This window comes from Myotis davidii, unplaced genomic scaffold (assembly GCF_000327345.1).
Source record: "Myotis davidii unplaced genomic scaffold, ASM32734v1 scaffold478, whole genome shotgun sequence".
Classification (NCBI taxonomy): Eukaryota; Metazoa; Chordata; class Mammalia; order Chiroptera; family Vespertilionidae; genus Myotis; species Myotis davidii.
The window spans coordinates 3,625,085-3,635,235 of record NW_006289570.1 but is presented as its reverse complement, the minus strand read 5'-3'; positions in this window follow the sequence as shown (position 1 = coordinate 3,635,235).

Below are 10,151 nucleotides of genomic sequence, written 5' to 3'. Positions count from 1 at the left end.
GCCCCAACTGGGGCTGGGGATCGAACCTGCAATCCAGGTATGTGCCCTGGATGAGGAATCAAACCCAAGGCCCTTTGGTGCATGGGTTGATGCTCCAACCACTGAGCCACACCCCATTTCGGGCAGCCCCTGTTTTTGATACAACCAGATCAGTGACTTAGTCCCTTGAAGGAAGTGTCCTTCTCAAGGCCCTCTCCTGAGAAACGCCCAGGCCTGTCTTCAGCCTGGTCAAAAACCATCTTTCCAAAGGGCACTTGGAGGGGCAGGCGGCTCCTGAGGAAGGAGAAGGGCTGGGCAGTGGCTTCTGTCCTGGGGGGGGCGGGTCTGGGAGGGCCTGAAGGTGACTGGGACCGCTGCTGGGTACCACAGGATGAGGAGGCACCCTGTCGGGCCTGCTGGCAACATGTTCGGGATCCTCCTGTGACTCATGGCGTACACGTTCCTTTACCCTCAAACTCATGGGGGCTTCAGGCCACTGTGCAGTTTCTCCATCAAGGGACCCTCTCAGTGAAAGCTGTTGTCAACATTTGACATCAGAGGGGATCCTGTCCTAGCTGAGGCTGGGACCCCTTTGTCCAGGATATATATTTACAACTACAGCCACACCCCGTGATGGTGCAGCCTGATGGTTACTGCACAGGCTCAACATCCCAGAGGCCTAGATGTTGATTCCTCTGCGACCTGGGGCAAGGGACCTCCCCAACTCTGAGCCTCAGGTCCTTTCCAGAAAAAAAAAAAAAGAAAAAGAAAAAAGTCCTACGACCTTTTTTAAGATCCCTCTGGCTCAAGAGTCCGGGGAAAGTAGGAAGAAGGCTGTGGGTCTCCCCACGGGCACAGCCCAGAGCCCCCTTCCAAGGGCCACTTTCCTGGGGGATGTCAGCCTGTTTTCTGCTCCTCTTTCCTCCCTGGAGGAAGGGCAGGAAATGCCTCGGGGACCTGGGTCTTGGTCATTTGAGGTTTCAGAATTTGCTGAGACAGGGAGGAGAGGGCTCCCCCCTCCCCAGCTTGAGGTCTCAGGCCTGTCCCTGTGGGCGGGGCCTCCTCCCTGGGGGCTGGTCCTCTCTGCTGCCAAGACCAGACCACAACCGCCAGTCAGGTCAGCAGCTTCCGGTCCTGAGCTCTGGCTGTGCCAGGCGCTGTGCTAAGCATTTTGCTTGCATTGTCTCCAGCCCTCCTTCCTCTCGGCCACTGGGGAGGGAGGAGGCGCCTTATTATCCCCAGGTGTGGGGCTGGCCCCGGGCCCATAGCTGGTGACAGATGGCTACCCACTGAGCCACACTGCCTCCCTCTGGCTGAGCCCCTCAGGGGGACTTCTTTGGGGGTAAAAATGAGAACTCAACTCAGGTTTAGACTTCTGTCTGGGAGCTGATGAGGTGAGAGAGAACACATGGACCACACATCCAGATGGACTCGGACGTGTGTGTGCGCGCGCGCGCGCAGACACACACACACACACACACACACACACCCTCCCCCAGCAGGCCTTCTGGTGTGGACTCACTGACACATCCACCCTGGCCTAGTCCAAACAGGAAATGCTGCTCTCCCCACAGCAAACAAACCTGGGTCACAGCCTCCTTCCTCTGTCACCTCCCACTGGGCCGCACCAAGTGCCTCACTCCTCTGCCTGCGTCCCACAGGACAGCCTCCCAGCTCAGGTGCCCACATCAGCCCCGATCACACGCCAGACTGTGTGAGCGCAGGCCCTCCACCTGATCTGCACCCATATCGTGCCCACTGTGTAGGCGAGGAAGCAGCCCAAGGGTGCTGGGTACTGCCAGAGCCCGTGGTGCAGCCCCCTGGGACCCGAGCCTGTGGCAGGAGCCCCGATGTCACGAGAGGGAAGGCCCCGGTGGCCTTCAAAGAAAGCGTCTGCCAGACAAAGGGCTGGCCGGAGGGCGGGGCCTGCCCGGGCTTCTAGGTTGGGGAACAATGCCCGCTTTCTGTGCCTTTCATCTGGAGGCCTGGCCCTCCGTCCCAGAGCAGGGGACACCCTGTGGGGCCACAGCAGGGGAGCTGGGGGGTCCCAGAGAGCCTGCAGCTGCTGGGCCAAGTTATTTATGCTCCACGGAGCTGCCCTTCTCACCCAGCTCATTCCTTCCTGCCGGAGCTGGGACTGGGGCTGGAAGGGAGTGATGGGAGGAAGGAAGGTGCCAGAAAATCATAAATTAGGGCTCTGAGAGGCCTTCCTGCCCTCCTCGGGAATCCTCGGGGGAGAGGCCTGCGCTTTTGGGGCTGGGGGAGGACAGGGCAGGGCACAGCAGGCGTGGCAGGACAGGGTGCCTGTGTTTGCAGTTAGGAGACCGCGATGTTCAGTGCGCTCTAGAGCAGCGGTCACCAACGGGTGGTCCGAGGACCACGGGTGGCCCGTGAGGTCCGAAAGGTTGGCGGCCGCTGCTCTAGAGGGAGTCCCTTTTCTCAGGCCTCAGTCCCCCCATCTGGAAAATGGGGTGATTCAAGACATGAGGTCTCTCCTGTGAAGGAATGGACAAATGAGAGGCCTTTTCCTGAAGGTTTGTCCCACTTCCCTTCCTCTGCTCCCTTCCCCCAAGTCCCCTCCTTTCTGCCCCGCATACCTTTGTTGGGGCCCCTCACCCCTCACTCTGCGTCTCTTTCCACACCTCTCCTCCTGCAAAAATGGGCCAGTGAAGTCTCCGTAGGCAGCATCCACCTGGCTGGGGGCAGAGGGAGAAGCTGTTGGCTCATTCAGACCAAGTGACTGATGTTTAATGTTGTTAAATGTTGGGCTGCAGTTACTACGGATTCTTCTTCATTTAAACCCAAAGTCACCAGTAGTGGAACTTCTAGGCTGGTAAGGGGGATGCTTGGTGGGCAAGGGTCTAGGAACAGGGTCTGCCAAGTGAGAGGACCTTCTGTGTGGGCGGCCAAAAGTCCCCACGGGTTAGACGGATCTGGCAGGTGTGAAGGGCAGGCAAGAGGAGCCACTCAGAGCAGACACCTTGTCGGGGGTGGGGGGGGGAGGCTGCTGGGCCAGAAGCACGTGGGCCTATCCCTCCTGACACCCCCAAATGGTTTCCACCTCTGAGGAAGTGATTCTGAGGGGGAAGAGGAGAATGAGAGGAGACAGGAAGAGACAGAGAGAGAGAGACTCAGAAAGAGAAAGAGAGCCAGGAAGCCAGAGACATGGGCCAGGGAGATGGAAAAGAGATGGGCAGACAGACATCAACAGAGGGCATTTTGGGAAAAGGACCCCAGGTTGTGGTCTCAGCCCCTGTGGGAGCTAGGCAGAGGGGCAGGCGCAGGGTGCCAGCCCGGCACCACCCCAAGGGCCTCATCCATCCCTCTGCACCCTATGAGCTCTGGCCTCCCTCAGACCTGCACCCCACAGCCCCAAGGATGGGATGCTGTCTTTCTTCCATCTCCCGCCCATGCCTGGCACTGGCTGACCAATGGGCCTGAGCCGCCTGCAGCTGGTATAAATTATGAATGGCAGCCCTGTTTGCAGATGGAGCCACTGGAGAAATGGATTCCTAGCCTGGAGCGTGGCCCGAGGACTCTAAGTGATAGACAGCCTTATGGGGGATGTGCATTCTTCAAGCACCTGGACTCCAGGCCCTCCCGCCCAGCCCTGCGGGGCCAGGCCTGGACCCTCTCCATCTGCCCATTCCTTGGCTCCATCCCACCCAGCCTCCACCCCCTTGTGGGATGTGCCTTGGTCTCCTCCAGTGGCCTCTCACCTCCTCTTGGATCCTTCCAGTCCTTCAGGATCTTCCCAAAGGCAAACAGAGCCAAGTAACCCTGTGAGGGAAAACTTCAGTCCCTGCTGCTCTCTGGCTGAAAACTGAAAGTGGCCTGGCCTGCTCCTCCTCCCTCTGTCCCGGACCCTGTGTCCTCCAATTGGCCTTGGGCCTTTCCCATCCTATCCCCTCTGCCTGCCAATGCCACTCATCCTTCAGTCTCAACTCAGACATCACCCCTTCCCTGCCTCTAGGAAGGTGCCCCACATCCCCAAGACTGGGCCACGTGTGTACTGGGTTTCCCCACTTCACAGCGTTCTATGCTAGAGTCATCTGTTGATTTGTCTAGTTCCCCTGATAGATCATAAGTAGGTATAGATGCTGGGCCCTTTTTGGAAAATTTCTATGAGTTTTAGGAAAGATACATACATCAGAAGCCATAAAAGATACATTTGGGTACATAAATTTTTCTTTTTTAATCCTCACCGAGGATATTTTTCCATTGATTTTTAGAGAGAGTGGAAGGGAGAGGGAGAGATTATATATAGAGAGGAACATCAATGTTAGAAAGACACATTGATTGGTTGTCTCCTGCACGTGCCCCTATCAGGGCCAGGGATCGAGCCTGCAACCGAGGTATGTGCCCTTGACCGGAATCAAACCTGGGACCCTTCAGTCCTCGGGCTTCCCCTCTCTGAGCCTCAGTGTTCTCACCTGGAAAATGGGGATAGCAGCCTTTGTCTCAGAGCAGCTGGCTATGAGGAACATTTAAATGAGCTCCTTGCACAAAATGCTCAGAAAAAAGTACCCATGTTGCATCCAAAGAATGTTACATATAGTTGGCAGAATGAGAAATCTTGGCAGCCTGGGGATCTGAGGCCTGGTACTGACAAAAGGGTTGGTCTTTGGTAAGTTGAATATTGAGCAAGGATCTGGGAGTTCCTCAAGGCCCTTTGCTACTACTAATTGTTGCCTGAAATGCTGTTGGCCAACCTCTTTGGATAAAGTAAAGAAAATCCTTGTTTAAATTCAAAACTCTTCTTTAGGAAGTTATTGTACTTATGCAAGACTAGACAGAACCGTGCATTTACTGTCATTTTTGGCTTTGCTGGTTCAGGGCATGTCTTTTTTCCTAGGCACTCTGCCTGCAATTAAGAATCTTCACCGCCAGGTGGCGTCTTGAGTTTGTACTGCAAAGAAATGAGACTTTTTTTTGGCGGGGGAGGGCTCCTCTGATCCACACCTAGAAGCTGCCTTTTGAGAAGAACAAAGGAGGATGCAGAGAGAGCCTTCAGATTGGTGGAAAGGGGTGCTGTGAGCAGTTAGCAATGTCTGCCCAGGGTGGATGAGTAGAAACTAGCGGATTCTGAGCCAGGCAGCCAGCCATGTGCTTCTGAGTAGACAAGCATGTGTTTCTATGTAATGGTGCTTTTTAGAGTAAGTAGGACTCTTTTAATAACACTTGAGCATTGCCCTGGCCAGGTAGCTCAGTTCGTTAGAGCATCATCCTGACACGCCAAGGTTGCGGGTTGATCCCCAGGTCAAGGCACATATAAGACGAATCAACCAATGGATGCATACATAAGTGGGACAATAAAACTGATGTTTCTCTCTCTCTCTCTCTCTCTTTCTCCCTCTCTCTAAAGTCAATGAATAAAATTTAAAAAAACCTGCCCACTTGAGCACAAATATTAGAATTACTAATTACTGTTTAAGAAGGGATGCTTCTAAGAATTATTTTTGTAATAAAGAGCATGTAATTTGGGAATGGATAGGCAGCAAAATCCTTAAGAAAGCAAACACAAATGCTTAAGGAAACAAACGGCCTTTCTTACTAGTCATGAATGGTTAAGAATTTCTGTTCCCCCCCATCCCCCACAACAGTCTTAAAAAGAGAAACCTGTAATACCTTTTATTTGTTTTTACCGGCTTTTCCCTATGTGTGTCCCCAAGCAACTCTCGTTCTTCAGTTGAGCTCTCAGGTCTGTGGCTGCCTGCTCGCTCGGCCTCTGTCTCAGGGAGCCCGTACTTGGAAGAAACTATAAAGGAGAAGAGAGCCTTTTGGGCTGCATTCTTCTTAAGAATTGCTGCATTTCATAAAATCATCCTTTTTCATCAGTAATCCCTCAAAGGCTTCTTAGATTCTTTCTAGTGGTGAAACATTATAATAATATACTATCATTAAAATTTTTCTAAAAGAAATCACTTGTAATCCATTAACCTTGATATAATGATTCCCTAGGTTTCGGTTTGGGGTTTTTGCCTCCTTTCTATCTAGTGCTTTTTTTTTTTTTTTTTTCCCAAAAAAAAAAAAAAAAAAAGAGAGGTTCTACCCCCTTGAAAATCTTTCCCCACCTCCAGGCACCTGAAAATCCTCCTTTCTCTGACTTAGCTGTTCATTCTTTGAAGTCAAAGCTGCTTTCATTTCTAATCTGCACTGAATGGTTCTTTATTGATAGTCACACGAGGATCAGAGGGAGCCAGACCTAGGCTGCCTTCTGCAAGGGCAGGGAGTTGTCACAGTGTCTGCACACACCGATGCCTGTCAGTAAACACGTGCAAAGAGACGATTACAGGGCCAGATGCCAGATAATCTTTGTTGGTAGGAATTATGGGTGTGTCTGTATTTTCTCGTTTGTAATTTGTCACTTTGGGGACCTCTAATGTATCACATTTGTAAGTTAAAATAGAACGTATTTTTAATTAAAAAAAAAAAACACACTCACCACTCTGAGGTATATACCCAAGAGAAGTAAACACATATATTCACACAAAAGCTTGCACGTGAATTTCAACACAGAGAGGCAGGCTGGGGAACACGCAAGGACACCAGAGCTAGGAGAGACCGTGGGACCCATGGGCCCTCACCGCCCTCCGACAAAACCAATCCAGCCGACACCTTGATTTCAGACTCCAGCCTCCCAGACTGTGAGACAATTTCTTCCTTCCCTCCCTCCCTCCTTTTCTCCCTCCCTCCCTTCTTTCCTTCCTTCCTTCCTTTTTAAATCCTCACCCGAGGATTTTTTCCATCGATTTTTAGAGAGAGTGGAAGAGAGAAGGAAAGACAGAGAGAAACATCGATATGAGAGAAGCACATCGATTGGTTGCCTCCTGCATGAGCCTTGACCAGGGCCCGAGCCAGGGAGGAGCCTGCAACTGAGGTACATGCCCTTGACCCGAATTGAACCCAGGATCCTTTGGTCCGCAGGCCAACGCTCTATCCACTGAGCCACACCAGCCAGGGCGAGGCAATGCATTTCTGTTATTTAAACCACTCAGTTGGTGTTCCATTGTTATGGCAGCCCCACAGCACTGATATGGGCAGGAATAAGATGAGTCTCACCATGTGAGGAAACTGGGCATTCCAGGGTCTGCGGGGACCCCTGGGGGCTGGTGCCACCCCTCCCCTGCCCCCAGCGGTCATTGTCAAGGCCTGTGGCCGGTCTTGGCCGCCTCTCTGTCCCCCACTGCTCCAGCAGGAGGGCGCCAGACACTTCCAGGACAGAAGTCTGGGATGCATTTGGAAATCCTGGCAGAGAGAGGTTTCAAGTTTAGCTCCATCTTGGTCAGCGGGGGAACCGCCATCTGGATCCTGTTTGCTGTCCCTTGGCAGGGAAATCTGAGCAGAATTGTGGAAAATGGTCAGGGAGGGGATGGCTCCCTCTGGGGCCTGGGCCCCGAGTAGGGAGACAGCAGGCCCTGCAGTCGGGCCCTGGCCCAGCCACTTACTTACTGGTGACATCAGGCTGCTCATGTCACCTCCCTCATCTTGGTTTCCTTACCTATAAATGGAGACAATAGTCGAATTTATCTCCAAATGTTGCTGCCAGGACTCGGTGAGATAATACGAATAGGGGGATGCTTGACGAAGGCAAACTTTATGTAACTTGTATTATTTTTTAAAAAAGTTGATTTGAGAGAGAGAGAGAAAGAGAGACATCAATTTGTTATTCCAGTTAACTGTGCATTCACTGGTTGGTTCCTGTATGTGCCCTGACTGGGGATCAAACCCAAAACCTTGGCGTATCAGGATGACACTCTAACCAACTGAGCTACCGGGCCAGGGCCTAATTTTTATTATTTTTTTAAAAAAATTGTGGTAAACTATACATAACATTAAATTTACCATGTTAACCATTTTAAAGTGCACAGTTCAGTGTCAATAAGTACATTCACATTGTTGTGGAATAGCACCTCCACCCAGTCATCTCCAGAACTCTTTCCTCTTACAAACTGAAACTCTGTCCCCATTTAACACTAACTCCCCACCACCACCCGCCACGCCCCAGCCCCTGGCAACCACCATCTCACTTGCTGTCTCTATGAACAGGACCACTCTAGTTCCCTCATAGAAGTGGAATCATGCAATATTTGTTCTTTTGTGACTGGCTTGTTTCACTTAGCATGGTGTCCTCGAGGCTCATGCATGTTGTAATATTTCAGAACTTCCTTTAGGTTTTTTTTTTTTGAAAAATGAGAACTATATTATTAACTATTTTGTTCTGTGGAGAGCTCCCAGTCACCTTGGATGGAGGTACTGAGCAGCCACAAATGTTATGAGTATAAACCTGTGTGAACTAAAAAGGGGGAGTGGCTAAAGTGGCTGATTTGGAGTGGCTCAGCTAATGTCTGACAGGGCTGCCGGAAATCTCCCCTCCTGGGTTACGTCTGAGTTCAGGTCCTACGCTAAGTGCAGCCAGGCTGGAACCTGCCTGAGAAAACCCTGAGGTTCCCACATATGGGAAGGAGCCCCTGGCCCCTGAGTCACTCTCTGCTTCCCACACGACTGGGCTTCCACGGCTCCCTCCGACCTCCTGGCTTCCCAGGGCCTAGCGGAGCCTCATTTTGTGGATACCAACCCAAGATGGAATGGTCCTTGGGTGGATGGTGGACTCAAAGGCCTTGGGGGTCATCCTTCTGCACAGCGACCTTTGCTGTCCAGGGAGATGGGGACGCAGTGGGAGGTGGGGCCAAACCTGGGGCCTGGCGGTCAGGTAGATGGGGGCCACCCACTGGCCTGTGCAGGGCGATTCACCTTCCTTCAGCTGCAGTGTTCTCACCCATCAACTAGAGAGAACTGTGGCCGCCTGACGGGGTGGGCGAGGGTTCAGGGGGGCGATGTACAATGTCCAGCTTGCACCTGGAGGTTAGGAGTAAATGGTTCGGTTAGCAGTGGGAAGGAGGACAGCTGCCTGGAAGCCCCTGGATTTTTTTTTTTTTTTTTTATGGATCAGCTCACTTTCTAGTCACGAGCCTCTTCTAGAAGTTGCACACAGATAAAAGGTCCCAGTTAATGAGGATCCTGGTTAAAGTTTTAAAATGCACAGCAAGCCCACTCCGCATAATGATGTATCGGAAACACAACAATCCTTTAATCTAGAGGGAATTAATTGCCGGGCCCAGAAATTCAGGGCACGCGGACAGAATCCTTAATTTTCTTGAGCTGACGGTTTCAAAAAGCGCCTGATTCTAGACAGGCTTTTCTCTGCGCATAGGACTCCCACAGTTCTGACAAAGGGTGAGATTGTCTAGATGCCTTGCCCGGTTAGAATCGTGTATGTGGGGCCTGAATTAATGTCGGCTCTGGTTCTGCCTGCTGGGTGGAACGTGGCCGACTTGGATCCCAGGGAGACTCAATGCGGGCTCTGTGGCCCCGGCATACCCGACGCTGCGCAGGGAATGTCCTGACATGTCCCACGCGTTTGCTGAGCCCACGTGGAGCCCGAGCTCAGGTTCGGTGTTGGCGATGCAGGAACAGGCACGGCCAGCCAGGAAGACAGAGCAGAGATAAACCCTCAGGCAGACAGCAGTGACTGCACATTGTGATAGGGAAAGGATGGGAGGAATGAGGCAGGGTAGATGAAAGAGAGCAGCATGGACCTGACTTATTTATGGGTAAATATATTTTTATTGGTTTCCAAGGAAGGGAGAGGGGGAGAGAGGTAGAAACATCAATGATGAGAGAGAATTAAAGGTGGGTGGTAAGGTGGGGATGCCGGAGACCCCTGCCGTGTCGCTGTTGAGAAAATAAAAGGAGTTAATGAATTTGGGGCATTTACTAGGTGTACTGGCTATTAATGTGGATTTTTTTCAATAGATGGAGTGACACATATGTTGATATATATGCAATTTGATATGTATGCTGTTTTGTTGTATTGACAAGCTTCAAAACTTCATATGTCAAATTTTCTGAAGGTGTTAACATCATAAATATTTTTATGCTTAAAAATGTTGAATTTTGTGCCTAAAAGAAGAGGATTTGCGGGAAGTTAATGAATTAATCCGCATTTTTAACCAGTCAATAGTTAATCCACATTATTAACCGGTCAATAGTTAATCCTCATTATTACGATAATTTAAAGAGAAACAAACATCAAAAGTTCTTTATTAAAAGTAATGTCCATCGCTAGCTACACATTTCCCCCATCTTTCAGGTAATTTGTGGATACCGTA